Below are 23517 nucleotides of genomic sequence, written 5' to 3'. Positions count from 1 at the left end.
TCCGTGGCAGGCTGGGACTGCGACCTAGCTGGCTTCGTCTGACACCAGGCCTACCAAGGCTTGTCATCCTGGGCGGCATTTAGCCTAGACGTAACGAAGTTGACAGCGAGGCCCGCAAGGGAGCACAGCTGTTTTGGGCGGACCCCAACCTTTCCTACAGCTGTTCTGCATTTGCCGTGACTAGGTGGAGGGAACTACACCTCCCAGGAAGCAGTGCGGCCCCCCGGCTGCCCCCTCCCCACGCCCCGCCCACACCGCCCCGCCCCTCCTCGGGCCGGCTAGTATATAAGGGCCGCATGGCCCGGCCGCCGCAGAGCGCGGAGGCAGTGCGGGCGCGCGCCGTACAGCTGCGCCCGGGAGGAGGCGGCCAGCGCAGTGGACGCCCGCGGCTCCGCGCTTCTCCCCCCGCCACTGCTGCCCCGCGGCGCCCACCCTACGGCGCCCGGGCCCCGCGGACCTGCGAACCCGAGGCCGAGAGCGGAACTGCCCTGGGCGCTTTCCCGGGCTTGGCGGAGAGGATCCCGGCGGGGCTCTCAGGACTCGCGCTGGCAACGCGCAGCGAGGAGAGAAGAGCTGCGTTCGGCTGGGTGCCCTCGGAGCGCCAGGAGGCGGGGTGCGCCCGCCCCCAGGCTGGGGGGGGATGCTGCCAATTGAGAACCCCCGCGGCGAGGTCCTGTCATCTCCGCGGGGCCTGAGCACAGAGCCCGGGGCTGCCGGCGCTTTGGCCTTGGATGGAAAGCGGGGAAGGGCTCCGGACCCCCTAACATGGATTACTTGGTGTGTGTCAGCCGGGCTCGGAAGACCCACGACCGCGTCTCCATCCTTGGACTGACTGATTCTACCTAGCAGTCGGGTCGCTTACCTGGAGGTAAGTTTCCCTGCGGGATTCGAGGGAGGGGGTGTGAGTCGACTCGTCTCCCCTCCCGCCCCCCCGTCCTCCCCCGCGACGCCTTTCTGAAGGTCTCGGGTTTGGATTGAATTTTTTGCTCTCGTGTTGACATCTCCGCAGAGGTCAGTTGGCCATCCCTGTGCCTCGGGGCGGAGCCAGTTCGGCCCGGCTCGCGGGGGTCAGCGTTCCTCCGGGCGTTCCGGGTCAGCGCCGTCCGGCCGCTCACGCCGCCAAGCCGCTGGCTGCCCCGCGGGACAGAGCCCTCGCGGGGGGGAAGGCCGCTCGCCCTTACCTTTGCCCTCGTGGCCCTCCGGGGCCCGTTACTTCGGGAGCGGTGCCGCCTCGGCGAGCTCCCGGCCTCTGCTCACGGGCGACCCAGAATGCGGCTGGGCCGCCGCGCCTCTCGCCGTGGGGGCTGGGGCTTTTCTGGATGTCCCTGTCGCCGGGCCTAGGGTGAGCAGCTGTACCGCAGGGCCACGGGTCAGGCGGACGCCGGGGTGGTGTGGGCAGGGCTTTCTGAAGGGGTGGAGATGGAAGGATTTCGGTCCACTGCGTCCACCCGCGCCTCTACCCGGTACCCCCTCCCCCGCCCCCAGCGCAGTCTGTTAATGGAAGGGGTTCAGGGCCAGCGTGGGGAGGGGGCTTAGTCTTGAGTCCTGAACAAAAAAGCAGACCGCTTCTGTATCCGTAGCTCGGTCCTCTCCTTGTCCTTTTGCGTCCGTGCCTGTCACTGAGTCTGCGCCCATTAGATGTTTGTTGAATGAATGACTGAGCGAGTACGGTCTTGATGTACAGATAAACCGGGGTCCTCCTTTACCTTCTCCCTCCTTGCCGCTTGTCCTCGACTCCAGGACTCCCCCCCGCACTTCCCCGAAGATGGCTCCAGGAGGAGATGCTTTCCCCAGATGTGGGATTCCCTTCTCTCCCCACAACCCTATGGTGATGATCCATTTCCTGCCCAGAAGTCCCTCCTGCACAGACAACTTCTGGTCGCTGTCAGGGGTCTCCCTGGGGATGTTCTCAGGGCGCCATGCCTCCAGTGAGCACCTGCTTGGGGAAGGGGGGAAGGTCAGGCGCCACAGGAAGAGAAAAGGTGGTGTGTGTTGGTACTGTACCCTCCCCCCAGGAGCCTGTGCCTCTGGCCACACCCAGGTCCCTGGAAGTGCTCAGGTGGGCCCTTCCCCACCCTTTTCCCCTGCCAGCCACCCCCCCCCCCCCCCCCCCCGAGACGGACTCTTAAACTGTCCCACGATTGACCTGCACCTCCACCTCTGCATCTCACTTGATTTTAAAAGTCATTCATGCTCGCTGTCTTCTTTAGAAAAGCACAAAAAAGTGGAAAAGGCAGGAAGAAATACCCAGTCCCGAGTAGTGCCGACTATTTGATGCATTTCCTCACTGCTGAAACCCTGCAATGTATACAACTTTGTGTACTGCTTTTTTTCCTTTCGATTTTACTTGAACAGTCCCCAAATAATGATCGCATTCCTCTGCCCGCATCAAAGCCTAATCTGACAATTGCCCTCTTGTTGGACACTAAGGTATTTCTGGATTTTTACCCTGAGAAGTAGTGCATTGGTGAGCATCTTTTGTACATAAAGATTTGTCCACTTTTTGGATTATTTGCTTTGGAAAATTCCCAGAAATCACTCTCTTTGCTTTAAGTCGGAGTCACATCTGGAGTGAGAGGAAGGCCCCTCTGGCTGGATATTTCCGAGGTGGGCCTAGAGGAAGAGAGCCCCACGTATCCATCGCTTACTACCACGGCTAGGAGCCAGAATATGGTAGGCGCTGGGAAGACACTTGCTGAGTAAATGCAGTGTTGTGTTCATTTCGGTTTTCCTGAAGCCAGTATTGGTATGAGAGTCACTTAAAGTTTGCATCCAGGACTACGATGTAAATTATTTTAGCAAGGCCTCAGGGGAGATTTAGTAGGCAGCTGGATTAAAAATGCTGTCCTTTTTTTTTTTTTTTTTTTTTAAAGAATTCACTTTTGATTTTGATAGAAATCTAGATTTACAGGAAAGTCACAAAAATAATACATGGAGTTCCCCTATACCCTTCACCTAGCTTCCCTAAATGTTAACATCTTACTAGCCACAGTGTGGTGGTCAAAGCCAGGGGATTAACAGAATACTTGGAACTAATCTTCGGGCCTTATTCACATTTCTCCAGTTGTCCCATTAATATCCTTTTTCTGGTCCAGGATCCAATTCACAACCTTGCATTGCAGAAAATTCTGTCTTCTAAAAAAGTGGAAGTTGAGAGGGATTCAGAAGATGCTCTTCTTTTTTTTTAAAACCACCTTATTGAGGTGTGACTGACGTACACAAAGCTGGACAGATGTAACGTATAGAACTTGATGAGCTTGGTAATGAGTGGACGCCGTGAGACCTTTCCCACAGCCTAGGCCATAAATAGGCATTGCCTCCAAAAGTTTCCTCCCTCCCTCTTTATCATCATTGTTATTTTGTTGATAAGAACACTTACCAGAAGATCTTCCCTCTTAGCAAATGTTTAAGTATACCGTGCAGTATTGTTAGCTATGGACGCTGAGCCCTATGGGAGAACACTAGGCCTTATTCATCGCAGCAGAGCGTCTTTATTCTGGAGAAGATTTTAAATCGAGCCTTCCTCCACCACTTCCTTCCCCAGGTTAACTCGCCCCTCATCCCTCCTTATTTAGGGCCGGCAGCGCAGCTGAGACCCATCAGGGCCCGGAGGGGAGAGGAGCCCGGACCGGGAACGGCAGGAGCTTCTCTGTGTCCCCCTCCTTCCTTCCCCTGACACCTCCACGGGGAGTGAGTCGTTTAGTAAAAATGGGGTTATAGCCTGATCTGTCCTGACACGTCTTCCAAGGGGTAGGTGGATGGATGACATCCGGTGTGCGTGAGAGCGAGCCGCCGAGCATCGAATCCGCTGCTGGCAAGTCCACCGTGCAATACCTGTGCGCGTGACTCACGGCGGCCTGAGTAGCAGGTGTGCTGGGCGGCTAAGCGTGCAGACCCAGCAGAGAGTGTGTTTCCTGGTTATCTTGGCACATTTAAAGGAACAAAGGGTTCTGCTCTTCCCTCAGACTGGGTTTTGGGTATTGTCAAGCCATTAAGGGCAGGAAGTGATCCCCCTTCTCTTTAGGGGACTTCTTTCTCCCGAGAGGGGTGAGGAGAGCCAGCCCGAGGGGGTTTTGGAAGCGGCGGGCTGCCGAGGATGGAGGCTGGCCCCAGGGACTTTGCATAAGAGAACGCCCGAGTTCACCGTGGAGGAAGCCCATGACGGAGGCCCTTCTTCCCCCACAGCAGAGACCACGTTAGCCTAAATCGCCTGCCAACAGCACACACTCGAATTAGGGCCCTCTCAGCTTGGGGTGGCTGCCCACACAGAGTGGAGGGAATGTTTGTTTGCGATCAGGGAGTTTGGAGTTACCTGAATCTCAACACAACAGACTTCACTTGTCCAGATAGAGTTTCGGTGGGGTGTGGTGAGGGCATGGTCGCCTAGAGTCCATTTTTCTTTTCCTCTTTGAGGTACTTGCAGCCTTCCTATCATCTCTCGTGAGCTGGAGGCTACTCGTCCTCTCTCCCTCTCCGTGCACCGGCCCGGACGTTTCTCTGCCACCGGGCAGCTCCAGTGAGGAGCCTAACAAGAAGTCTTGGTGGGAGCCGGGTTGGGGATGTTGTGACTGGTTCTGGAACACCTTCTTGTGTCTACACCTGCCTAGTCCCTCTCCTCAGTGACTCCTCATGGGCCCTCCCTTCTCAGGAGCCTCTGCTCTTCCCGGCTCAGACTCTTCACTTTGAGCTGCCACACCAGTCCCTCAAGTTGTGGTTTGCACAAGAACGGATTGCTTGGGGAACTCGTTAAAAATGAATCCTCTCAGCAGCCATCCTGCCTTTCCACCCCCTCCTTATGTATGAGAGCAGGGGGGGTGCCCAGAGGCCTGCATTTTTAACAGGCTCCCCAGGCCATTCCAATACAGATGGACACTTTAAGAATCAGGGAGTGGACTGACTTCTTGGCCAGCAAAAGCGTGAATTGAGCCTTTTCCCCACTGAAGCTGCTTTCTTTTTTCTCCTCCAGGAAGCCTTCCAGCCTTACCTCCACCTGGTCTGGGCCCCCCATGTGCACTTACTTGGTTTGTTGGTACATGTTTTGAAATCAAAGGCTTGCAATCAGGTATCCTTTGTGTTTGGTGAGGATAGAAATGGCTGTGTTTGGGTGAATGATAAAGGATCAGCAGTCTGGGCTTTGGGAATAGATGAGATCTGCAGGCTCTCCCCTCCATGGGTTTGTGAGTTCCCCGGGAGCTGGAAGAAAATGCCCTGTACTGGTACTTTTGTTTGTTGTGCCCACGCAGACCACTGCTACTTCTGTTTCTGGACATTGGAGCCAGTCGGGGTCCTCCACAGCGGGGTAGCACCCCCTTCTTCACATAGGAGATGCACCCAGCTCACTTTACAGGAGGAAGAGAATGGTCCTGGACGAATGTGCTCGCTTTGATCCATGCCATCGGCTAAAGATGCCCCGTACAAAATCGCGTGCTTTGCAGACTAGGTTTGTGCCTGGAAAAAGTCTTTACAAAACCAAACCAATCTCCGTTGATCACATGACGTGCGAAAGGCCTGGAGGAAGCATCCGAGCTAGCGAGCAAGCAAGCGGAGGAATGCTGAAAAGGCTAGTTTCTGTCGAAGCATTCTTTTTGTGATGTGAATCATCGCCTCCTCCCGCATTTGGTTTGTTGGTACAGGTTTTCACATAGAAGTCTTGAAACCAGGTGCTTTTTGGGAGTTGGTTAAGACAGCAGTGGCTGCATGGGGACGGATGATCAAGTTCTGGGTCTCCAGAAATGAGTCAGACCTTCAGTCTCTCCCCTCGGGTCTGTGAGCCCCCCGAGCTCCCATCGTCGTTTGGAAAATGCCCCTTACAAGGGTCTGGTTGTAGTGATTTTTGGACCCCTTTCCTTTCCTCAGAAGTGACCTCGTCTCACTTTAGAGTTGTCTGTGCTTTCCGTGGGCCGGAGAAGCCCCGGTGGGACCATCTCTGCTTGTGCTGAGATCCGGCCGACAAGGCATTCGCCACTCACCGCCTGCCCGGTGAGCCCTTTCCCTCACCACAGACACGTGGCCCGTCCTTTGCCAGCACACTCCCTCTCTCGCAACTTCTGCAGGTATTGAGCGCCTGCTGGATGCTTCCTCAGACACCGCTGCCGCCCCTTGCGTCCTTCTCCTGCGGCCGTGGGGTTGGCGGGAAGCTGGCTTGGTTTCGCTGCCTCTGCAGGGGAAGGTTCTGCCGTGCTTTAGGCGTGGAAGGGAAGGTCTCTGAGAGGCTGGCCTTTGGGGACCGATCCTTCAGCGTGTGGGTGGGTGCAGGCCTCAGGAGCTCTAAGTGACAATGGTCTCGGCAGTTGTACTTTCTTCACTTGGCTAATTTAAAAAATTTTCACCTTTTATTATAGCGGCAAATTTTACCAGGGTAACCATTTTTCCTTCTTTTTTTTTTTTTAAGATTTTATTTATTTATTTGACAGCGGGAACACAAGCAGGGGGAGTGGGAGAGGGAGAAGCAGGCTTCCTGTGTAGCAGGGAGCCCAGTGCGGGGCTGGATCGCAGGACCCTGGGATCAGGACCTGAGCTGAAGGCAGGTTCATTGCTTAACCGACTGAGCCACCCAGGCGCCCCCAGGGTCACCATTTATCATGTGCTCAGTTAATGGCTTTCACACCGCCTTTCCGCCTGGCCACCCTCCATCCCCAGACCTTCGTCAGCCACCCCAGCTGAGACTCTGCGCCCTTTCAACACTAACTCCCTGTCCCCCTCCCTCCACCCCTGGCAGCCACCGTTCTGCTTTGTGTCTCCATCAGAAGCGCAGTCACAGAGTATTTGTCCTTCCGTGTCTGCCTTACGTCACTGAGCATCGCGTCCCCCCGGTTGACCGGTGTTGTAACAGGTGTCGGAATTTCTTTTTTTTTTTTTTTTAAAGATTTTATTTATTTATTTGACAGAGAGAGACAGTGAGAGAGGGAACACAAGCAGGGGGAGTGGGAGAGGGAGAAGCAGGCTCCCCGCTGAGCAGAGAGCCCGATGTGGGGTTTGATCCCAGGACCCTGGGATCATGACCCGAGCCGAAGGCAGACGCTTAACGACTGAGCCACCCAGGCGCCCCAGGTGTCGGAATTTCTTTCCATTTGAAGGCGGAATCACTTTGCATGGTGTGTGGAGACCACATTTTGTTTATTCATCCTCCTGTTGATGGACATTTGGGTGGCTTCTACCTCTTGGCCACTGTGACTAATGCTGAGTGAACTTGGGTGTGCCGATATCTGTCCCCGTCCCCGCTTTCAGTTCTTCTGTGTATATGCCCAGAAGTGGGATTGCTGGACCATAGAGTCATCTCATGTGTGATTTTTTTTTTTTTTTTGAGGAGCCACCGGCCTGTTTTTCCACAGCAGCTGCAGAATTATACATTCCCACCAGCTTCCCCACATCCCTGCCAACACGTTTCTTTTTGTTTTTGATAATAGCCATCCCATTGAGTGTGAAGTGGCACTTTAATTTTCAAGGCAGATAGACCAGGGTGGTTAGATTGTTTCCTGCCTGGATTTACACTCAGGATGTCTGTGGATCTCCTTTTCTCTTTGAGGAAGAATCTTCCCTGGGAGCTAAGTGCCCCCGGGGAAATGAGGAGCAGGGGGTTTAAGCAGGCAACACTCAGCTCCAGGTCTGCTTTGTACATTAAACGGTTTGGTGATCTAGCGAGTTCTTTAGGTCCTGCTTCTTTGCACTGGAGTTTTTCAAGTGATTTTGTGTCCATATCCCATCTGGTACCACCGTCGACCTGGCGACACAGCCAGGTGTCATCCCCATTTTCCAGAAGAGGATATCAAGGCACAGGTCAGTGATAAGATGCAGAAAGAAACCGACCCAGAAGGACCAACCCGTCTCCTAACCCAGCACACACTGTGAACAGTGAGCGGAAAGCCTGCTTCTCCCTCTCCCACTCCCCCTGCTTGTGTTCCCTCTCTCGCTGTCTCTCTCTCTGTCAAATAAATAAATAAAACCTTAAAAACAAACAAACAAACAAAAATGTCCTTTTGAGCACAGTTGTGCTGCATCAGATTTCTGTCGTGGCTCCCATGGAGAGCCCCGGTTAGCGGCTGGGTCAAGATGCCAGCTCCCTCCTTGGGTTTTCTTCCCGAAGCCTCGTTTGAGCCCCAAAAACTCACACTTTCCCGGTTGGTCATCGGACATCCCCAGTGTGCGTCCAGCCTCGGGGCGGGAGGGCGGTTAGGTGTTTGTAGTAAGTGGTCTTCCTGGCCTGGGGACCGATTGTGGCTGGTCTTCAGCTTTGCCTCTCCCAGCCTCTGCAGCTTCCCCCAAGGGGCAGAAGGAAAGGCACCTTCAGTCCCAGGAGCCCTTATGAACGTGATTCCAGTTCATTTCGATTTTTGTCATTCTGATGTTTCTTTTTATTTTTAAAATGAAGCAGCAAGAAACAAAGATGTTATTCCTGTGCATGGGGTGACAGAATAGGATGGTCCCCAGCCCTGGGAGGCTTTCTTCTCTCTGGGAGAGGAAGGGAGGAGGTGCCTGCCCGTGACCTCTCCCCACCCCGGCCCCTGCCTGTGAGCCTTCCTCCTATGACTTTGCACAAGACTTGTCTGGTGGCCTCAGGGTCACCCTGGGGGAGGCTTCTCTGAATTTAAGGGAATTTGTGGCCACTGGCAAGCCAGTTGGGAAATTTAGATGTTTGGGTTTTTAATTAAATTTCTTAAGTAGAAACCAGGACTGTGGTTAACCAGAGAGCTGACGCGGTCCTGGTTTCGAATTCCACCCTGACCACGGGGCTTCTCCACCTTTCCTGGAATTGTTTTCCTGGTCACTTCCCGCTGACCTGTTTTTATCCTGTTCTCCCCCACATGTTGTCTTGGAACGAACACCTTTCCTCTTTTCCAGATTCGTTCTCTCTGCCCTTGTCCTCCTGGCATCTGTCTGTAGGGCGCCGACTTGAGGAAGAGGCCTGTGGGGCTGCCCTCCTGGTTCGCAGCCGGAAGGGCCATTTGATAGCACCTGTCCCCTAAACTGGGACCTTGCCCCGTTCCTTCTGCCTTCCTGGGGGAGGGGTCAACATATACGGTCCACCAACCAGTGCGGCACTGCTTATGTTGGGACGGGGAGAGAAGCCAACCCTTTTGCAGGCTGGGGGCAGGTGGTTCCGGCGTGTCTCTCTTCATCCTCGTGGACCTGGGTGTAGGTGAGCATCATTATCTCTGACGTCAGAGGTTTAGAGACTTTAAGGAATATCCTTAAGGCTCCAGAGCTTTGAAGGATGGAGCCATGGTTCAGACTCCGGTCTTGGCAAATGCCCGACACTGGGGTCCCGTCCTGGCCCAGTCACCAACCTCTGTGTGACATGGTGCAAGTCACCAGCTCCCTCTGGGCTCCATTCCTCATCCCTAAAAGAAGAGTCTATTTTTAGCTTGGGTGCTTTTGGTTGCAAGTTACAGAGAAACCAATTCTAACTGGCTTAAATCACCAAGTTTTGGGTTGTTCATTTGACTGGAAAGTCTAGGTGTTGTGCTTTTGGGTGATTTGGGGTGATTTGGCTCTCTGTTTTTCTCCAGTGCTTTTCGTTCTTGTGTTTTAATTTCTCGGTGGAAACAGAAAGGGCAGAAGTATTTGCAGACCCCTGCCTCCACAGACCCAGAGCAAGAGAATGCTCTTTTTCTCAGCTTTCCAGAGGGCTGACCCCACGGGAGCTCACCCCCGGATCCATCTGTGGGGCCAGGAGGTGGGGGCCAGTGATTGGCCGGCCTGCGCTCACATGCCTCACAGCTCATCTGTGGGTGGAGGCAGCTTCCCTCCTCAGAGCCACTGGGATGCGCCAATGGAAATTAGGGCCTTAGGAGCAGGGCGGGATGCAGGGAAACATCAGATATTTGCTATGAATGAGCTGGACCACTGGATAATCTGCCAGAATGAATGGTGGGTGGGCAGGGAAGTCATTGTGCTTCCCGTTGTATAGCTAGGACCTAGGAGGTGTAGGGGCATGGTAATGCTCAGTGACAGGTGGCAAATGGACGAACCTTACCAGTTCTTTCCTCCTCTGAGTTTCTGAACTCGAGAGTCCATTTTTTTTTTTTTTTTCCATGGGACATCATCTTGCTGCATCAGGGAGCTGGGACTTTGGCTCTTGGATCTCGAAGTCCTGCCTTGCCAGGGGTCGCGCATGGCTGGGTTCTCATTTACCTGCATGACAGAGTTGTCCCCGGAATAGCCACTTGATGCTTGGAATGACAGCTCTCACCCGAGACTTCCTCAAAATAGAAGGAAAACACCTCCCCCGATTGTGAGCTCCTCCAGGCTAATGGTGTTGCTCCTGGTCTACCTTGCAGAGGCAGATTTGGTCCTATTCCTGGTGTGAAAAGCGCAGCGATGGGAGATGGGGCTAATGGGTTTGTGCAGACTTCTCGCTGAGCTCCTGTGTTTGGCAGCCCAGGGAGGAGACCGAGCACCCAGGTAGATCAGACAGAGGGCTTGTCCTGGACCAGCTGCCCATGTGGACTTACTTAGATGGTGTTCACACACATGGGTGCCAACCTGCGCCCCGGCTTCTGGGGGCTCTGTGTTAGACGGCTCTGCTCTCTGGGCTGCTGAGCTCCAGCTGGGGGCCCTCCTTGCTTGCTTTGCACGTTACACAGGTGGGCTTTGTTTGGGGAGCAGTGACTCATGCATCTGGGTTGTGTGAGCTCTTAAAGGCAGTGTGCTGCCCTGGCAGGTGCTCCTGGCTGTCCTCATTTGCCTTCCGTGAGGAAAAAGGCTCATTGTCATGGTGATAGATGATTTCTACTCCGAAGCGGGAGTGTCAATAGCCTCTTTCGGATGAGGGGGGTGCAGTGGAGGAGAGGGGTGATGGTCGTGTGTTAAAGTGATGGAAGTCCTAGGACATGTGCTAGCTACTGCATTTAGTATTTCCCCACTTACTAGACAAGGAAGCTGAGGCTCCCAGGGCTTAAGTCCCTTGTCAAAGTTCCCTTGCTGGTCAGCGGAAGAGCCAGACCTTGATCTGCCCCCAGGTTGGCGCATCATTGCATCCCCCTAGCTTCTGGCTGCAAGCTTGCCCCCCCAGCCTCTTTTGGAGAGTGCTCAAAGTCACACATGGACTTGATAACGTCTCCATAGCTCTGAATTCATTCTTCACCTCTTGCTCCTGAGTAACCCATGGGCGAGTTTAAAACAACGTTTCCTTCTCCCTTCTCAGTGAAGTCAGCGTTAAAAAAATTTACACCAAATTCATTGAAAGATTCATCTACTAGAGTTTCCCTGATGAGGACCTATGACTCACTGCTCCCCGGGTTCCAGGCCTTTCCCCGAGTTCTACCTCTTCTGCCTTGCCATCCTCCCCTTCCTCTCTGCAGATACAAAATCCGGTTGGGAGAGTAAGTCCTTGCGCCCTGGGAAGCATGGAGTCAGGCTCCGGATGCAGGTCTATTTCGTTTTGAAACTACTACATTTCCCTGTAGTATTGTCCTGACTCTGTGCACTTAGGCGATGCTCGTGTCCCGGGCACGCATCGACGTCATCCGTCCTCTTGTCGTTGACATCCTGTGAGGGATGCTCAAGCCATGGCATACCCAGTTGGATTCCTGTCACATTTTCTATCTCCTGCCATCATTAGCATTTAGAGTGATGATTCTGGGGCGGTCTAGCCTCCTCACTAGAGGAACCTTGTACGGTTGGGTGCACCTGTTTGAGCGGGACAGGGAAGTAGACTGACCCACAATCAAGGCGTTCGATGGAAATGCTGTGTTGAAGGGGGTGTAACTCTCCGTTACCGGGACAGCGTAGTGTGCACTTTACTCCTTGAGCTCAAAGCTGAGCTGAGCTTTCAGACCACACCGGTAGCTAGGCCTGCCCTTCTGATGTTCTGCTTGGAAATTGGACAGAGTTGTCCTGGGCTGTACCAGCATCACCTCCACATGGGTTAAGGGCAGGGGAGAAATCCTTGCCCCATCTGGGCTGCACTCCCGCTAGCCACCATGCACTCTGTCCTTTGCTCAAAGAACCTTTTAATTGACATGATTGGGAGGGTGGAGAATGGAGCCCGTGTGGCCTTGGGGTGGGGGTGGGGTAGCGGTCAGGGTGTGTCTAGTTCGCAGATCAGATGGACTGAATCTTGGATTCTTCCTCCCCCTTCTTTTCTTGTCCCTCCTTGGCTTAAAACCCTTATCAATGTTACAGAAATGGATGCGCTCCGTGGCTCTGTCTGCTTGGGCCGTAGTTGTCTCTCTGTGCTCTGCTCCTGCTGGATTTAACTGGGGATGAACATTTCCACTTTCTAGTTCAGAGGTCTAGTTCCCTTTGGGTTTTCTTCTCGGAAGCGAAGAACTTGGGCTGCAATGGGTAGAATTTGGGAAGCCCAGGACAGGGCTTCCATTGGCTTGACTGCAGCGACCCACGACTGTGGTGACCCGCCAGCCCCAGGAGCCCTGTTGGCCTGAGGCGATGGACGGCCGTGGGGTGTTGGGGAGGAGGCAGTGAGGGGCCCTCGATGGTCCTCCTTCCTGGGGGGTCTGCAGTGGGCTTGTCTCAACCCACTCTTCCCTGTGACCTGTTAGTCACAACTTTTGCTGAGGGGCTGTGTCCTTCTTGTCTCCTTCCCCTGCTCTCCCTGTGCTTAGTCAGTGACACTCACAGGTGGAGGGGACCTAGAATCCAGTATTGCTGTCCAGTGGTTGTTTAGGTTGTCCTTAAACTCACCGATGGGCGCTCACTCTCTATTTTTGCTCCTATCCGATCTCTCCCTTCCCGGAATGTCTGTATTGCTAACAGTCTAATATATACTGCCGGGATTGGTTCACATACGTGGATTTTTCTTCTTCAGTGCAATCAGAAGTATGCATCATGGCACCTGGCCTGATGCCGACTCCAGTCTAAACAGTATCTACTCGGGGAGGTGACAGGTCAAAGGCCCACGCCCCCCTGCCATCTTGTTGCTGTGTGTGGCTGTGGGTGCGGGGTCTGTGGACTCTGGCTGCATCATCTGGACACATTGCATTGGGAAAATGGCCACGCACCTTGCCTTTTTGGAAGGTGTTACTGGCCTTGCTCCAAGTGGTCCTGGGCATCGCACGCTTCTGTCCCTTGTGCCTAGAACTGGGGGCTCAGCCAAGAGCCCTGGTTTTGCCCATTTTCAAGTCTTCTAATTTGCTTTGTGGCTTTGGGCAGGTTCTGCCGCATCTTGGGGCCTCAGCTTCCTCCCTGTGCACCTTAGAGTGTACTCGGTGGTTCCTTGATTCTTTTCGGCTTGGAGGGTGTCTGCTTGTTTCCCTTACTGTTTTCGGCAGATGGCCCGGAGCAAGGTAGGCAAGAAGAAACGCCCGATTGTTCTTGGTGGACACATCACTCCCCGTTCTTTCTGCTGAACCTCTCAGCTTCCTGGAGAAGTACTTCATTAAACAGAAACGAAATCAAAACACACAGCTCTCTCGTGGGGCGACCTTTATAAAACAGCATTTGTGATCGTTTGGGATGTCTTCGGAAATAAGTTAGGGTGACCTTGTACCAAAATAAGCAACTAGAGGAGTAAATTACGCTCCTTGCCCGGTGGCTGCGGAGAATTTTATTTATGGAAGGGCCTGGGGGTGTCCTGCCTCCCCCTACCCTTTCCACAGGGAACCTTTGGACTCAAACTGCCTTCAATCCAAAGGATCAATCCTTTACTACAATGGAGTGAAGGCCCTTCGCGTAGGTTAAAATGAGATGCTTTTCTCCTTGCTGGCGGTTCCCGACCTGGCTTTGGGAGGCAGACCCAGCTCCAGCGAACACAGCCATGCCAGCAGAAGCCACCAGAATTCTGCTCTGCGGGGTGGTCTCTCTGGGGCATTTCTGGTGCCCTCGAGGCAGAGATGCCTGGTTATAACCTGAATTGTTCTGGGAGGGAGAAGTCCTCACCACGCCCCCTTTTCCTCCCACCCTAACCTCCCTCCCCTCCTCCTAGGAAAGAAAAAAAATTATTCCCCCTTTCTGCATCTGTGTCTTTAAGAATTCCCTCCATTGTAGCCCGGGGACAGAGACCCTTCTGTGAGAGTCTGTTGGAGGCCTGTCCTCCGTGACACCCCGCCCCCCATATTAAAAGACCATCCGAACAAGCTCCCCATTCTCCTCTGGAGAGGGTCCCTCTGTCCCAAGCCAAGCAACTCTTAAGGGAGCGTTTATCCTGGGATACTCAGCTTACAAAGCCGGCTGCAGCGTCACATAAACTCGCTCAGACCCGCGGGGAGAAGGACAAAACCCCCTTTATTTTCACCCCTGCAGGGAGACCAATAGAGACTTTGTGCCCGAGAGCAGGGGTCTGAGCAAACAGAGGAGGGGTCTGTGGTGGGGCTGGTAGGGGAGAGCCTTGTGGGCCATTATCTTATCAGGTTATCTTTAGGGGGAATCTCAGCAGGGGGCAGGGGGCTCTAACTCAGCCAGAACCACCTTGGCTCTCCCCTCCAGGTCCCCGAGAAGCTCTTGCGCGAGTCTGTCTTGGTTTGCCAGGAGGAATCCCTCCTTTCTTTCTTTGACCTGTTTGGATGGGGCAACACTCATGCACTTGGTGGGCCAGGCCCCAGCTGTGTGTGCGCATGCGTGTGTATGCATCTGGGTGTGGTTATGTGCGTGCGCCCCACCTGGGGGTCTGCGGGGGCCCACCCCCCGACCCCCCCACGTGGCCCCTGCCGTAACTCTGGTGTAGCCTTTGTTAAATGTGGCAAGAGGTTTGCACTCAGTCACGTAAACCAGAAATTTCTGTGATTGGTTATTTGAATGGAAGTCTTGTTAGTTGAACACCTACTGAGTGCTCTGCAGATCTGGGATGGAGGCCCAGAGAAGGACGGTGCCTGGCGTCCCGTCACCAAGCAGTGGCGCGCTTGGGGTTGCAGCCCTGCTGTGTCCGAGCCTGGAGCCTCTGCCTACTGCCCAGCAGGAGGGCCCAGCACAGCTAAAGGGCCGGTGGGGAGGAGCTGAGGGGTTCAGGGGCACAGCCGAAGGACGGTGCTGTCAGGCCCTCGCCTTCTGGCCTGGCTTTGGTTTGGGTTTTTTCACTCCCTCCTGCTGCTCCTTGCTCCCTTCACCCAATACCGGCTGGAAACCTGCTCTTTAGTGCTGGAAGCTCTGCCCTGTGCCCTCGGGGCGCTCGGCTCCCACGTGTGCCTGCTGTGGTGGGGAGCCTGCAGAGAGGCTGCCCGCTGGGGCTGGGAGGGAGACGCCTGACTGCTGCAGCAAACAAGCTGAGTTAAGGAACCTTGCCGGAGCCGTGGTCAAGAGAGAACCTTCTCCATGAATGTCTGAGGGAGGGGAACCCTGACCCAGCTCCCAGCCCCAAATCTGTCTGTTTCTTCCCATTTTCTTTCCTCAGGGTGATGGGTTGACCTGTATGTGGGAGTTGGGGGGGGGGCTCCTGAAATGCCTAAGTTGCCTGTGTCCCATCTCTGCACAGCCCTTCCCAGGAGTAGGTGCCCAGAGGGGCGGGGTGGGGGTGAGGTGGCAGCCAGGAGGGCTCTCCCAGCAGGGCTCATGGCCGAGTTCGGGGTCCCTATGACACATCACAGCTGCCAGGGCAGTCAGGGCCTCGCATCCCAGGGCAGGAGGCTCCTGGGCCTTCCTCTTGTCTGGCGGAGCCTGTCTCGCCCATGGCTGGCGGGCTCTGCCCTGGGCCTGCCTGCAGGGTGAACCAGGAGGACGACAGTTGCCCCCAACCCCTGGGAAAGTGGTGGAGGAGCGACCTTGGTGAGAACTTGACCTCCTACAGACAGACAGACAGACAGATAGCAGGAGCCCCGGGCTCTGCAGATGCACTTCCTGCAGGAGGAGGAGGTTGGGTCTCAGAATAGGTGCTGGGCACGAGTAGGGGTCCGGGAGAGGGAAGAACAACAGCTCCATCTCGGACAGTTGGAGGGTGGGTCTCTGCATCCGTGGTGTGTTCCTGGACTAGTCTCCCAGGACCGGACCGAGAAAATGAGTATTACTGGCCTGGAGTCCCCACCGACCGTGGGCTCCAGAATATTCCCCGGGGACATTTACACCACAGTGGCAACCTGCACCAGAGGGGGCCAGGGGCAGGTGGGTGTGGATCAGGGTCACTCCGGGCAGCGCAGTGGCTTTCACGGGTGTACCCTGGTTGTGTAGAGGTTTGGGTGCCTCGATCTATAGACTGGTCATCTAAAGGGGGCTGAAAGTTGTCTCGGATCCAGGGTCTCCATACCAGCTTGCTACTTCCCAGGAGAGAGAGCTCGGAGAGCTCACCCTGCCTCTCTCTGCCTTTGCTTATTTCGTAGGCAAAATACTGAGATGTGCTCCAGAGTTCCATCCGGCTCTAGAAAGAACACGGTCACGTGTTTCGTGATGGGCATACACGTGGCTCTGTGTGTCTGGGTTTGTGCACGGGCTCTCTTGGCTCCCAGTTCTTCTTTCGCATTTCCCTGTGCCTCGGGTCCCTCCTGCCCTGGTAGGCTGGCATCCCACCTCTCCACCCCTGCGCAGAGGAGGGTGGGACCCTTGCCATGGCCACAGCGAGAATGTGAGAACCCATTAGCGCATACGGCCTGGCCGAGGGCAGAGAGGGCCAGGAGCGTCAGCTTGGGGTCAGAAGTCAAGGTGCTGGTCTCCTGGAGGGTGGCTGGCCTCTCTTGTCTCGGCCCTGCCGGGGGGCTGGCAAGCGGGCAGGACCGTGTGTGAAGTCCGAGCTCGGAGCGGGTGGTTGAGGAGGTAGGGCAGCTGCTCTCCATCGCCTTGCGGCTTCTTTCACACCCAAGGAAAGCTGGAGGCTCCGGGGATTGCTTTGGAGGCTGGGGACAGCGCACGTGGGGGTCTGTGTTTGGGCAGGATGACATGTGCCGTCCTTCGGCTCCTCGCTCCCACACACCGGCGCAGCCCACATTCAAGCCCTTTTCACTGGTGCTCGTCCTTCCCTGGCGCCCACGTGCCCTCCCACAGCGTGCCTGGTCGACCTCATCAATGTGACCGGGAGAAAAGTCGGTCTGTGCTTGGCTTAATCCGTCCTGTCGTTGACTTCGGCAGTGGGCGAGGGGAGCCCTCTTGATGAGAAGCGTGTTTTGGCAAGTGGACTGAGCATCCTCCTGCTTTATCCCCGGCCTTATTAATTGCCACCCCCCTGTGTTTGTTCCCCCCGGTTCCAGGCCTGAGTGGGAGGAAGGGGGCTGGGTTTTGGAGTCGCCCACCGACGTGGCCTCTCTCTGGACCGCACCTTCATGCACTCACACTCACCCCTTTGCCCGGGCAGGTTTCTCTCTCCCCTGGACATAAGCCTCCTGTTCTTGCGCTGGGGGGAGGGCGACACTTAGCACAAGGGAGACTTCAGCGGGGAAGGGGGAGCTGGGCGGGCTGGTGGGGTAAGTGGCAGGGGGTGGGAGAGTGTTGTCATTTATTAGGTCCCTGAAAACAATACGGGGTTTGTCTCTGGGGGACGGTGGTGCCTGGGGAGGCAAGCCAAGATGGGCCCAAGCAGAAAGAAAACAAGCACAGGTCTGACGAAAATGTGGTGACCCCGAGGAGCAGGGAGAAAAGCACCTTTGTTTAGGGAGGTCAGGGCAAGCAAGGGACGGGGAAGCAGGGGGAAGGCATGTGGGGAGGACTCCCATGCAGGATGGATCGCAGCTTCTGTGTCGGGAACGTGGGCCCCTCGAAGGACAGCAAGCTCCATGGCAGTTTGTGGGGTGGCTGGCCCCAATGCCTTGCATTCTGGGCTGGGTTCGCCGGATCCGTTCCTCATCCGCTCTGCTCCTTGAGGGGGGCCCGAGAGAAGATCCCACATGAGAGTCTTCCTGGGGTTTTTGGGAAGGAGGATGGATAGAGAGGTCTGTCTTCTTTTGGGGGCTCCTGGTGGGCTACAGTTTTGCTTCCCACTCAGCCTGATTGAATGGTCTGACTCTGAGCAGAGAAGCCCCCCCAGCCTGGAGGCAGGCCCTATGGGACGTGGGGAGAAGGGCACTCGTGGGACACCGTTCACCTGGCCACAGGTAGTGACAGAGACCTCGGGTGTCTGGGGGCTCTGGAGGAGGCATGAGACCTTCTTGCTGGACCGCTTTCCACCTTGGACCCTCCATGACCACCCCTGTGCACTTCCCTGATTGCAGACGCCCTGCTGCCCCCTGTGGATGGGTCTCCCCAATCCCAGGGACTCACTTTGGTTCCTAACTAATGATTTCTTGGTTTTTAACCAGAGGGGCTTTTAGAGCCCCCGCTGGCTTCCCACGTCCTGTCTCTCTTTGGCAGAAGCAGTGCTCTGTCTCGTACGACCCCTGCAGTTTCTGGTGTCGGGGTGCGTTTGCCCTTGTTCAGGCGCTGCATGCTTGAGGACCCCAGCAGGAGACGCAGTCCCGGGGGGTGGTGAGAACGGGGCCCCCCGCTCTCCGGTGAGGGGTCTTGTTCCCAGGACAGCAGCCCTCACGGCCCACAAGGAGCCCCCCTCCGAGCTGGGTGAAGTGGGACTGCCAGCCACCTGCCAGTGGGAGCCGTGATGGAGAAGCCTGCTGGTGGCTGTGGACACTCAGCTCTGACACACTCGGCAGGGGTGGGGAGGGGGCGCGGGGGGGGGGGGGGGCGGGCAGAATCGCACTGGGCTGGTTTAACCCCGTTCTGAGAGAGGAGTTCTGCACTGTTGAAGTTCTGTGCTTGAGAGTTAACAGCAAGTGCTGATACTCTTAGCTGGTAATAGCAGTTGCTCATTCTGTGTTCCCAGCATCCATCGCTGTGAGGCGTGCACACACCCATGCCCACGTGGGCATACGGGGAAGCTTGCTCAGACACGTGTGTACGCAGCCATGCACGCTCACGTATTCACGATGGCCCTATGGGGAAGGCATCATCCTTACCCGTGTTTCCCCGAGGAGGAAGGTCCGAGATCGCCCAGCTAGCCGGTGGTGCGGGCTGGTCCTGGGCTCAGAGGTGGTGCTCTGAGTGAACCGAAGGACTGAGCCGGGGGTTCCGTGGTCGTGTCAGCCCTCCCCGCAGCCTTGCAAGGCCTTTGTGTGTCCTCCTTTTGCAGTGACAGAGCTCACCAAGGTCGAATGACTTGGTTCAAGGTCACCCACCTGCCCACCGAGCTCTGTCGACCCTAAAAGCCGGTGTTCCCTCGCAGAGACACGCGGGGTGGTTCCCACTACCTGTTGGCAAGTGGTCTTGCAGGAGTGTTGAGATCATTACGTCGGTATGTGTTGTGTTTGAGGGACACGCAGAAGCCGGCGTGTCCGTCCCCGGCTCACGAGGGCGGTGGTGGGAGGAGGACGGGGTTCGCTCTGCCCTGCCGCTCTCCTGGCTCGGCCCCCACGGGCCATTTCCTTGGCTCCCGGGGGCCCAGCCTCCGTCTTCATCATCGATGATGACGCATCAGCCTCGCGAAGCTGCCACCGCGGCTGGGACGGGGCCGAGCGGGACCCGCTGTTCTTGAAGGAAATCGGCTCGGCTTCCCTGTGGTTTGGGGTCTGCTCCGCTTAGCGGGGCCTCCTTCATTGTTTGCGGGGGGGGATCTAGAGCTAAGGTGGGAGGAAGGGGAGCAGATGGTACCCAGGGGCTGGGTTTGTGGTCTTGAGCTGTGGGGTCCAGCAGGTTTCCTGAGGGAGGCAGGGGAGATCGAGGACACGGTATTGCTCAGGGCTGGTCCTTCCAGGCCTCTCCTGTGGGCCCTTGTGGTCACTGACTTGGGGATCTCCTCCCGCCCCTTCCGCTGGCCCTCCTGCCCCCTGCGCACCCTCCCTCTTCTTCCTTGTCCTCCCTCCTCCCCGTCGTCCTCCCTCCCCCCCCGCGCCCTCCCTTCCCCTCCTCGCCCTCCCTTCCCCTCCTCGCCCTCCCTCCCCCTCCTCATCCTCTCCCCCTCCTCGCCCTCCCTCCTCCCCCTTGTCCTCCCTCCTCCCCCTTGTCTTCCCTCCCCCTCCTCGTCCTCCCTCCCCCTCCTCGTCCTCCCTCCCCCTCCTCGTCCTCCCTCCCCCTCTTTGTCCTCCCTCCCCCTCTTTGTCCTCCCTCCTCCCCGTCGTCCTCCCTCCCCCCCGCGCCCTCCCTTCCCCTCCTCGCCCTCCCTCCCCCTCCTCATCCTCTCCCCCTCCTCGCCCTCCCTCCTCCCCCTTGTCCTCCCTCCTTCCCCTTGTCTTCCCTCCCCCTCCTCGTCCTCCCTCCCCCTCTTTGTCCTCCCTCCCCCTCTTTGTCCTCCCTCCTCCCCCTTGTCCTCCCTCCCCCTCTTTGCCCTTGCATGGCTACCTCTCCTTAAAAGCACAGGCGCCCGATGATAGCAGAGCGCCTACCGTGTGTGGGGCTCTGCCACATTCCTTCCACGTGCTTCGTCCTGACACAAGCATTGGAAGGGATTCCAGTTTGCGGCTGGTTTTACTGATGCGGCTTGAGATGTTCAGTGTCCCATTGAGCAGCATCACAGCTGGTGAGGGGCCGAGCGGGGGATTTTAAACCGGGTCTCAGGACACGTACTTCTCTGACCCTCCTGCCTCCGTTCAAAGCCAGCTCAGCCCCCAGGTCCTCTGAGAGGCGCTCCTGGGGACCCCTCCCCTCCAGGCCGTGGCTCAAAATTTGGATTTTTTAACACTGACTTTCTAGACCCTGGTTGATGTTTTCTTCTCAGCTACCTTGAACTGCCTTTTTAGTGTATCTACAAGGTTGTAAACCTGAAAATACAAAGCACTTTTTCTATTACCTTTGTGTCCCCCAGAGCATCAAACACAGGGCCGGGCACACTGCAGAGATCTCTTTAAGTACTTGTTAAATGGAAAGCAAAAGCACCAAAGTGGCCTTTGAGTGTGTATGACATGCTCCCTTCTGGGGGCATGGCACGTGCGGGTGAATATTAGCCTCATTTTACAGATGAGAAAACAGCAAGGCAGACCCGGGATCAGACAGCTGCTGAGGGGCTCGGCTTGTCTGACCTGGAAACCCACGGTCTGTGCAGAGACCCATCTCTGTGGGCGACCTGCCCACCATCACCGGCGACATTCCTGGGAAGGCTCGCTGGTGGCTCTGAACGTGATGTTTCATTTTTTTCCCCACAGCCTCCTACGTGGACACCAACTCCTTTTTTTAAAACCACCTTTATTGAGAAATAACTTACATCCCATAAAATCCATCTACGGTAATGTACGAGTCAGTGAATTTCAGTAAATGTGTAGACTTGTGTGACCATCACTGCAATGTAGTTTTTGTCCCACAAGGCTGTTCTGAAACATTTATAGCAATCCCCCCCCCCCCCCCCCCCCCCCGCCAACTGGCCCAGATTTCCTGGTGCCTGTTAGCAGCTGGCCCCCCTCCCTGGCCAGCCCTAGGTGACTGCTGATCTGCTCTGGAAATTTGCCCTGTATGGGCATGTGGTGTCCACGCAATGATACAACATCACTTAGGAGGATTCTGAGAAGTGGCCAAGTGGCCACCGACGACTTTTCATTGAGTCGTGTGTGTGTGTATGTGTGTGTGTCCAGACTTAAATACGGGGCCTCGAATGGGTTAACTGGAAACGTGCAACACAGGTGGAGTTGGGGTGGGGGCTGCACCTGGGGCTCTGAGCAGTGTCTCGTCTTCAGTGCTTCCTGCCCGGGCTCCTGATCCGCACGCCCCACCTTGCCAGCCAGCTTTAATGGACCTGGCTTCCTCCTTCCGGGCGGTTTCGGCTTAATTAAGTCATAATGACAGACGGAGGAGCTCTGTTTCCTGGCAATTATAATAAGTGGAAGATTGGAACTTGGGCCCGCCCTCTGCCCAGCCAGGAAGGACTTGACCCTCCCAGGGCCTCCTTCCTGCTCCCCAGAGAGGGTCTGGGAGGATGTTGGCAAATTCCCTCCTCTCTCCAAGGCTCCCCAGGGCCGCAGCTGAGTTTTCTCTTCCCTGGCTGATTCTCAAGGCTGTTGCATACAAGGGTCAAAAAAAAAAAAAAAAGACCGTTTAGATGTATTTTCAGGTGTTTTTCCTCTCTACCTCCCCAGCCCCAGCCCCCATCCAAGGAGACGGGGAGAGAGGAGCCATTTATTCATTCAGCAAACTTGTCCTGGGTGTCTGGCACGGGCAGGGGAGGAGAGAGACGGGAAGAGAGAGCCAGCCTCAGCGCCAGTCCCAGCCCCGCTGGGAGGGGAAGGGAAGGTGCGAGGCGGTCAGCCCGAGGCGGCGTGAACAAGGGCGTGGGCTCCCCGATGGGGGAGAAGACCACGGTGCTGCTCCTTAGAATGGTCAGGAGGCAGTGGACACAGCCTGAGGGCGAGGTTTGGGGGGGACAGGGCTCTGGAAGAAGGCGTGACAGTGCGGGCTGGCCGGGGGGGTGGGGGTGGGGGGCGCGCGGCCAGAGCAGGTGGCAGAGCTCTGCCCCGAGGCAGGTCGTCCACAGAGGTGCCATCAGGGGGCCGCAGGGCTGTGGCCCCTACTGAGCTGCCGTCAGCGGGAGGAAGCTGGGGGCAGACGCCTGGTCGCACATTCTAGATGAGTGTGGGCTGTGGGGGAAGCCCACCGCCGCTGGGGACACGTGGTCGTGCTTTCCTGGGCCGCCAGCCCCCGGAGGTGCTCCAGTGAGGTTCCTTCTGTTTTTTTTTTTTTTTTAAGATTTTATTTATTTATTTGACAGAGAGAGACACAGAGAGAGAGGGAACACAAGCAGGGGGAGTGGGAGAGGGAGAAGCAGACTCCCTGCCAAGCAGAGAGCCCGATGCAGGGCTCGATCCCAGGACCCTGGGATCATGACCTGAGCTGAAGGCAGACGCTTAACGACTGAGCCACCCAGGCGTCCTGAGGTTCCTGCTGTTTTCCACCACGATTCAAAGCACACTTGCTTTTCCGGACCCCTGTGTCCTTGGAAACAGGCTCCGTAGAATCCCGCCTCCCGGCCACGCGTTTTCTGGTGCTCATTCCCCTTCCGCATCTGGGATTTGCAGAGTCCCGATCTCAGAGCAGGTGGTTTGATTCTCGTTCTCAGCGTCACCTTGGGTGTTCGTTTTTTTTTTTTCTTTCCTGTTCTTACGTTTCTCGTGTTTGTGTGTCGTTTTCTTGCCAGTGTGGTATCTGCAAACCAGTATCACGGTTTGCTTCATTCCGTGCAGACCACCGGCTGTCGTTTAGTCTCATATAAACGAGGCTGTCAGACTTCTTTTTCTCCATTTTACCTGTTGGTCAAACCGGGTATTTCAGGAGCAGGATGCAAGTGGCTGGCGCCTTCCTGGCCTCTGGTTTCTCCTTTTTCCTGCTCTCGAGCTACACGTCCTGGAAATAATACTTGGAGATGCTTCGGTTTTGTTCTTGGACGAGCCTGGCACGCAGCTGTGGCTGAAGGACCGTTCTTCCCCTTAAGTGGATTTCCAGGCTCTAGGTGGGGTGCGGGATTCTTCACATTTGAAGGAGAAACTTGAGTCTCGGGCTTGCTCCGTGTCCCCGGGGGGAACCCCCTGTCTGTGTTTCCACATTGGCTGTACACCTCTCTCTTCCTCTCTTCCTGCCTTTCCATCCTGGAAGGACCACTGGGCACAGGAGGGAATGGAAAAAAGGGAGCAGCCTGCACTGGGATTCCTTCCAGGCGTTGAAAAGTCTTCCTCTTTTTTGTAACCGGGCCCGGGCTCAGGAGCTCTGAGCATTAAGCAAACACCCCTTGAAAGAGAAAAG

At 56.0% G+C, this 23517-nt stretch overlaps 1 long non-coding RNA gene across 7 annotated transcripts in view; it reads left to right on the top strand.

The window, feature by feature from the left end:
- The first annotated feature begins 304 nt into the window (after positions 1–304).
- The window catches only part of LOC118530356 (uncharacterized), a 161134-nt gene continuing 137921 nt past the window's right edge, over positions 305–23517 (top strand). For all 7 annotated transcript variants that reach the window (XR_013445183.1, XR_004914593.2, XR_013445184.1 and 4 more), the window contains exon 1: positions 305–868. This is a non-coding gene — a long non-coding RNA (uncharacterized LOC118530356). The remainder of the gene's footprint in view (positions 869–23517) is intronic.

The sequence above is a fragment of the Halichoerus grypus genome, chromosome 2 (genome assembly GCF_964656455.1).
Source record: "Halichoerus grypus chromosome 2, mHalGry1.hap1.1, whole genome shotgun sequence".
NCBI classification, from domain to species: Eukaryota; Metazoa; Chordata; class Mammalia; order Carnivora; family Phocidae; genus Halichoerus; species Halichoerus grypus.
This window is presented reverse-complemented; position numbering and strand designations above follow the sequence as displayed.